Source organism: Gadus macrocephalus, chromosome 16 (genome assembly GCF_031168955.1).
Source record: "Gadus macrocephalus chromosome 16, ASM3116895v1".
NCBI classification, from domain to species: domain Eukaryota; kingdom Metazoa; phylum Chordata; class Actinopteri; order Gadiformes; family Gadidae; genus Gadus; species Gadus macrocephalus.
Genome location: NC_082397.1, coordinates 20,604,790 through 20,612,961, shown reverse-complemented (window position 1 = coordinate 20,612,961; position 8,172 = coordinate 20,604,790). Strand labels below are relative to the sequence as shown.

The 8,172-nt window shown below is 41.4% G+C and overlaps 1 long non-coding RNA gene across 1 annotated transcript; it reads right to left on the bottom strand.

Annotated features, from left to right (window-relative positions):
* Window positions 1–1,036: 1,036 nt before the first annotated feature.
* On the bottom strand, window positions 1,037–3,730 carry LOC132474399 (uncharacterized). The gene is made up of 2 exons (XR_009529651.1): window positions 3,491–3,730; window positions 1,037–2,244 (listed from the first exon to the last, which is right to left on the bottom strand). It is a non-coding gene; the product is annotated as an uncharacterized LOC132474399 (long non-coding RNA).
* Between the last annotated feature and the right edge of the window lie 4,442 nt (window positions 3,731–8,172).

The window sequence follows — 8,172 nt, the reverse complement described above, 5'->3', positions numbered from 1 at the left end:
TTTTAGTCGGCTGATCTATGATGAATATAACAATCCCTTAGTTACTTGTGTTTATATGGAGCCGGTTCCGTGTTTGGGGGTCTGTGCCGTAAAGCAATTCGTTGGGTCCCTTGTCAGTCGATTGATCCATGATGAATGCAACAATTGCCTCGTAACAGGCTGTTTATATCTAGCCGGTGCCATGTTTGGGTGTGTGTCTCTGCCGTAAAGCATTTTCGAAACTACAATATGACTACATTTTCGAGGCGCGATTGGATACTTCCGCTGCGTCACATCCGGATTGTGTCGGTCTGAACAGAGCAAGTTGCATATGCGCTTTTTCCTTGGAGAGGTGACATGGGGCAATGACACACCCACCAAACGACCCAGGAATGGTTGCAGAATCTTCAGAATAACTCTCAACCAGCATAATTAATGTAATTTTGGCTAAAAAAGTTGCATAGTGGGCCTTTAAGTGCAAAGAAAATAAAAAAGCACGGAGAATGTGTTACACAATATCCTCTGGCGCCCTCTGTTGGTCAACTATGAGAATATTTGCCCAAATTATTGACTGACCTCGATTAGACAGATTATACAATATTACTTAGGCAAGTAAACATACTATCTACTAATTCTACTTAAAATAATTAGGTATAATTATGAAAAATCTTGTAATAAAATCTTGGTTGTCAGTAGCATTTTATGTAACTTGTTTATCAGTTAGTCTGCAGGACCATGCAGAACACAACATTGATTGAATCCAACACTGTTCAATGTTTTCAGGGCATGCTGAGCTTTGAATCACGTAGTTGAATGGGTCAGCCTTCTGACATGTATGTTTTCTAATATGTAATGCAAGTTGGCGGTCTTCAAATGTGCTATATAAATGCAGTTAATTGTTATTTTATTTAAGTCTGACAAAGACCCACTGAGAAGCCGGAAGCAGGATCGTACAGGAACAAACGACTCAACTCTTCTTCACCAACCTCCATCAAATCAGACATCTTAGAATATAAAATAAAAACTCTGTTTAAGATAAATGTCTGAAGGGAAAGTATTTTCTTTTTCTAACATTTTATTAATGGCAATTCATTCTCAGAAGGGTATAAGGCACATATTTTACATCTGCACAGATGTCATGAGGTGATTCCATAATCATCATGGTCGTCAATAACTTAAGAAAGAGAATGTAGCGTTTGGATGGAAAATACACATGGCATCATATTCTGTGGCAGGTTTGTCTACTTCAAACACATTCATATGCGTTTCACATCTACATTCACACAGAATTTAGGTCTTAATGAGTCAGAATACTTTTTGTAGTAGGGGGGGGGGGGCTATGATTTTGAATATTTTCAGAGGACTGCATAAGCTTTCATTTTACTACTTTGTGTTCCTAACTCAATCATTCACAATACATTCCGCAGACATTATGAGAGTGGTAATCGCTTGTGAATAGGCATTCAGAGGAAAGAGCATGGATCAGCAATACAGTCGCTAAAAATACTTTTTGGGATCTTCCAACAGATAAAAGTACACAGACTGTGGCCACAATTATGTAAATACTGTGTAGTTGAACACTTTGGTGAATGGAGATTATTTTTAAATCGCTACTTAAAAACATGAATCGCTCTGTATTTTCAAATACAAAATGACAAAATGTATCCTGGTTTCATCCATCCCACGAAAAAAAAAGAATAGCCACTCGTAATTCAAATGTTTCTTGAAGTTCAAACAGCTTTGTAGATTTGATTCATCCATGCACTCCTAAGTCAAAAGCCGGTCGTTGAAACTGATTCCTGGAGAAGGGAAATCAGGTTGGGAAGAGAAAAAAAAGAAAGAATTTGGTGAGGACAGAAGGCTGGAAGGGTACAGCCATTCTCAAGAGTTCGATTGACAGAAACCGACTCCAGTCATGGTTTTGTGTCTCTGGAGGGGCGGGCGGGGCCTGGCGTGTTCCTACTCTATTTCTCCTGGCCTGGTGGCCACGTACACAAAGACCACGATGATCATGACCACCACGGCTAACGTGGGCAGCACCACCGTCGCCACCTGCTGCCGGGCCTCCTGCATGGCCTGCTTGCGCTCCTTCTTGTCCCGCGACGTTTCCTTCTTGGCTTTGCCTTTTAGTTGCCTCATGGTGACTCTTCCTCTTCACTCGACGGGCACTGCTCCACCCACCAGTCTGATAGGATCCAAAGCCCACTCAACGTCCTCTCCTCGCTTCCTCTTCCAACTGCCCCCTCGGCCTGGGGATCTAGTTTGCTAATGCCAAGGGGGAAAGAAAGTGAAAACATTGATTTATGTTTAATTTGAGCATGTCTTATTTGTTATCCTTAACATGCATTAATGTCATTGCCATAACAACCATGTCTGAAAATGCCTTTGACACTTCCTGTTCTTAAACATGAATCAACAATTGATGAGTAAGGGTTCAGCAATAAATTTCATCCTTTTTATTAAACCGTTTTAACTGTGACTTAACCTTTTCACTTATATGAAACTTGAAGCAAAATCCAATAGAACGACCAACTAACTGCCCAAGCTGCCAGGAATTGTGTTGAAGGGGAGCAATAATATTACATCACAGAAATGGAAATGATGTCAACCTTTACCCCCCCCCCCCCCCCTATCAACGAGGGGGATAAAGAGGGAAGGGGCCACTGGATGTCTGGGCCTATTAGTGTAAAAGATATATAGATATCAACTAAGGGGGATAAAGGTTCAAGAGATCCCTGGATGGCTGGACCTATTAGTGTATAAGACCACTAGATATCAACGAGTGGGATAAAGAGACCCCTGGATGACTGGGCCCCCCCATTAGCTCGACCCAAGTAGCAGGGACGTTAGGGCGCCCTTCTGATTTCCTCCTAGGGGTGAAATCCTCATTGTTCCTGCAAAGATCACTATGAAATGCTGTGGCTGAACCCTTAGCATTTGTATTCAGTATTCTCAACACACTGGTTGAGCATCGTGTGCGTTGAGAACCCGGGGCACGGCAGAGCACCATGATCCCCAGTGGCTAACAGCGACAGTCAAACATCTTGCATACTCCACTATTTGATCTCCTGGTGTTTCACGATGAATAAATAACATCTGCGTTTAGGAAATAAAGAGTAACACATGCTGTATGGGACTCCACGGCGACCGACTCAGGGCGCTTCAAGCTACGTGCACTGACTACTCTGTGCTAGCATGGCAAAAAGTTAGCGCCACTAAAGTAAGTAGAGAAGCCTCGACCGGACCTGGCGCTGTTTTATACCGCAATCTGAGGACCAACACTGAGCCCCTTTATCAAACACAAGTCTTATAAAGTCGGACACTGCTTCTCATCGGGGTCAACGATGACTAGAGTTAGCATGGTGTCGTGAGCACAGACGCTATTTTTAACCCGAGCGTTAACCTAAGTGAACTAGCTCAGTTGGGCTAACGTCAGTTTTACCTAAGTAGTGAACCGACCACTGGCGTGGAGTTCACCCGAAAACTCTCCACAACTTGGACAAGCTCGCACCTTTGATGGCTTTGTTGTCCTTACACACACGGATGTATTGATTAAAAGTCTCCCTCCTTTTCTGCGCTGCCGTCCACTTTAATGGCGTGATGTTTTGAGCGTCCCGACTGTGTGTTGCTGATCTTTTCCATCACGTTTGCCTGCTCTGAAACCTACGTGGCATTAGTGCGTCTGCCCCGCTGCGATTGGGGCTGGCTGTCTGGGAAACATGGTGGGAGTCACGGCGTCTCAACAGCGCCCTCCACAGGGGCAGAGCAGGGTACCGCATAGCTGTCAACATCTCCAAAGAAACTAAATGTTTTTGTCAATGTTATAATGGGAACTAGATGTCCTGCTCTGCTATCAACTCACAGTAGCTTAAGTTTAAATTAGATCATGATTTTCCATTGCACAAAACGACCAGAAGAACCACGGTAGACATTTTGCGAACACATATTCACAAGGGCCGGCTACCAAGTGCCAATATTTTCAAAAGCTATTGGGGGTTATAAGCAGTGGAAACATTATGTAGTGCAGTGGTATTATAAAACCTTATCCTACCTCGTTTAAGAATGCTTGATTCTGATTGGCTGGGAGGAGGGAATTAACCCGGCAGGTTGCCCGCTGACTTGTCGGTTGTACTTGCAGCTGACTGAGCACAGCGTCATCAAATAGTAGCATTTTTTTTTTACATTAAAATTATATATAAAATCAAACGGTTGGTTTGTGTTATGTGTAGGGCAGTAAGCTGAGTTCACCCTATGTATTTTGACATGGGTAAGTCAAAAAGTGAAGCCGCATAATAGATTTAAAGCATTGGTTCTCAAAGTGCGGCCCGCGGGCCAATGGCGGCCCGCAGAAACATTCCTGGCGGCCCGCAATGACATACAGATGTAAGTAAAATAAAATATATGTTTTTAATTATTATATCAATATTAATTTAAACAATAAATATAAAGAGAAAAAGTCGACTCTCTAGCTTTCAATTAAATCCTGTTACATTTGTTAGTTTTAATCCGACTGTACATTACTTTGAAAGGATGAACCTCAGTTTTGTGATTTAGACCTCACTTGACCTCACTCCCAGAGGTCCACAGTGCAATGTTTTTTTTTCACCACTGGGATGCTGACTGCGTTTCCCGCCAGATTTTTTTTCCTTTGGAGGCCCTCAGTCAAATTTTGGGTTCCTAAATTGGCCTCAGCTGTCAAAACGTTGAGAACCACTGAAAGCATTTATCAACATTAAAAATGGTATAAAATCAAAAGATCTTTTTTTTGACAAAAGAAGCTTTGTGTTATATAGGCAGGCCTTGTTTTAACACATTCAAGTTGGTTTGACACAAATTCGCCTATCGAAGCCAGTGGCAAATAGATTTTTTGAATGAGAGGAAGCGAGAGAAGAGGGGGAGGTTGCGGTTGATAAGGACAGTGTGTGTGGAAGAGGGACGTTTGGGAGTTCGAGAGGGCTAGAGGGAAAATGTCCTTTAAGGCTTATCGCCTTTTTTTGGCAATAAGCAAACCAATGTCCCTGCTCTACCAGAAGGCCTGGGTGTGTGGATGAAGGAGTAGGCTAAGGAAAGGGCTGCCCATGTTGTTTGGTGTTATCCAAGTCTCAGTGAGAGCAAGAAGCCCAGGCATCGCAAGGAGGCGTAGCAAGAGATTAACTCAGTCTTGCAGAGAGCTGTCAGGCGGTGCCACGCACCCCCTGTGACGTGTGGAGTAGAACAATACCCGATACCAATAATATAACAATGTTTAAATCTGGTAAACAAAAATACAGCAGATATAAAGTAGTCCACCAAAACCAAATAACAATCTACAATGAAAAAGTCAATTAACACCACTACAACAATGTGCAATTATAGTCAGTCTGCTTACACCACTTACACTTTACAATTACAAATATTGGACCCTTATACAGCAGACAGAGCACCGCCATGCAGAGGATGCCAATTAAAGAAATGCAAATGTACTGATGTGCCTGATCGAAGGTCAGGTAATTGAAGCATGATATCTCCTGAAGTCAAATGCACACAGCATGAATACATTTAGTTTGTGGAAACTATTGGGATAAAGGACAAGACTATTACAATCAGACTCACGCAGGAGACGATATGAGAGGCAGGTGTTGACACTTCAGTCAACACAGACTGAAGTGTCAGTTAATGTAATAACAGTTAATGTAATAACTGAAAATGCAACACTATCCAGAGATTCCAGGAACCAGTCTTTCTCCTGCTACTTGACAATCGTACCACAGTTGAGGAGTTCAAAGATGGCTTACAGACTGGTATTGTGCACTGGTAACAATATAAAAACACAAATCGAACAAAATTAAAACTGATTCTACTTTCGACTGCTCACAGATGCATTATCATACCCTATGTACTTTATGCCCAAATTAACACTAAAGCCGTGCCTTCTTTTCAATCAAATTCATTTTTAAACACTGTAGGATGCTCAAGACTTTATTCTTCACACATGTATTCATACTTGACTTCCTGAAGAGACCTTACTCTGCCAACCATGATGAAGAGCAAGGATTGCCCATAAAGCTAGTTTGGCACAATACATTTTAAGTAAATGGGCCTGTGTGCTTCATTACAGGAACAGAGAACTCCAGACAGTCAAAGCTAAAAGCTGGACATAAGACAACTTCCTGTCACAGTTAATAATTGTCACTCCTGTCTTGTTCTTTAGACGCTGCGTCTCCGTTAATAACCTTGATCTGTTAACCTTTGTCTTGATTATCGGATTATGTTATTGATTTCAGCTTTGATGTGTGTCTTTTCTTTTTTCGCCTGTTCTGGTTGTGTTTGGAGCCATTTTACTAGCCAATGCTTTAAATATGATCTATCCTGAAAATGTGTTTTATCTAATTAGAATAATAAAGGGTTTAGGAAAACTTTGCACACTCGTTTTTTTTACCTCACTTTCACAAATTGGACTTGTTCTGACTTTGTTTTGCTGTTATTGTGTCATCCCAACACATTACTCCCTTTGGTCTCTGCCTGTCCATTGTGTTTGCTATTATTTTTTCCCATCTGGGATGCCATTGTTGGTAATGAGCTCCCATGTTTAGGTATTAAATGCATGAAGGATTCTAATGAATTCCCTGTTATTACAGGTGTGAAACATCCGAAAGCACTGCGTGCAAACATTGCTCACACCTTTAATTGGTGTTTGTGTTGCTGTAAATATTACATCAGAAAGCCCCACGCAAGAATACTTCAAAGTTAACATGCTGGTGTGTCTTTTTCAAACTTTGAACATAAACAATTATTATTGATCCTTTTCTATAGCACAAACAAAGTTTGCAAAGTGCTTAACAATGAATACAACAGACAACAAAATACAAGCTACAAAAATACAAATATGTATGTAAAACAATAAAACTAATAAAAAATAATAAAAATAACGTACAAACGCAATAGAATTTGTTTTTTTAGATAGATTTGAGAGATTATACTGATGTTGCTGCCCCTATCCTATCCTTTTCATTTTGGACTCTGGAACGGGTTAAAGGGCTCTGCTTGAGGTCACTAGGACTTGGTTCCGGGTGTCAATAGCAGCAACTGCTACCCCTCAATATTCTAAGGTATTACATTTTAGCACATTTTAATGCCTTGACTCACCAATTATTTACCAAATTATAGTCGATTTTCTTTACCTGAAGCCGAGCTGTAATAGCAATAATCATCCCCAGGATCATAAAAATCTGACAATCTCACATTTTTTCTGAATTTTAAATCCAATTTTGCTGGGAGAACAAAAGCAGCACTGTTTTCTTTTTTTACACAAAAATCTCTTGAAGTAAAGTAAACCAAAAGTGCACAATACCCAAGTCAAACAGAGCAATGGTAACCTCATCTAACTATTCAATTCGACAGCATGGTTTGTTCAAGTCCACTCTCTTAAACTCCAGAAAAATGGAATGAATAATTAGTGTGTTAACTGTGTTAACACACAGTACTTCAATTGCTTCATGGCACAATTTGAATGTTGTTTATGTGGTGTTATGTTTTAATGAGTTAATGATACATTAAGGAACGGTTGTGTTTTAATAACGTATGTGTTTTAATAAAACACATCCAATACACGGAATGTCCGCTGGTGACACCACTGAGGCTATAGTAGGCTAACGATGCATCCTACGAGTACCCCTGGACGCCTCGTTAGCTACGAGCATTTTCACAACGTTCGTTACCAACGATGCTTTCGGGAAACGGTGTGAAAACTGTACAATGCTCGTACAACGCACTTCACGATCCACTTAGGCTGACGATGCTTTCGGGCCCCGGATGGTTAACATTGACATCAATCCCAGTCCGGTGCCATTTAAAATATACAACAGTCATCACACCCTTCGGGCGTTACAACTTCCACAGGCTCCCTTTTGGGATTGCCTCTGCACCAGAACACTTCCAAAACAGAATGGTGACAGAGGTCACAGCTGGCCTACAGCGGGTCGTCTGCCATATGGTTGATGTGCTGCTTAGTGGTGGGTCGTAGGAGGAGCATGACATCCGACTACATACTGTGATGGAGAGGATCCAGAAGACTGGGATCAAGCTGAATGTTGACAAATGTGACCTGTCACAGCAAGCGGTGACCTTTTTGGGCCAAGTAATCTCCAGTAGGGATTTTAGGCCTGACCCGAAGACGACAGAGGCTATAATGATGATGGGTGAGCCAACCAATTT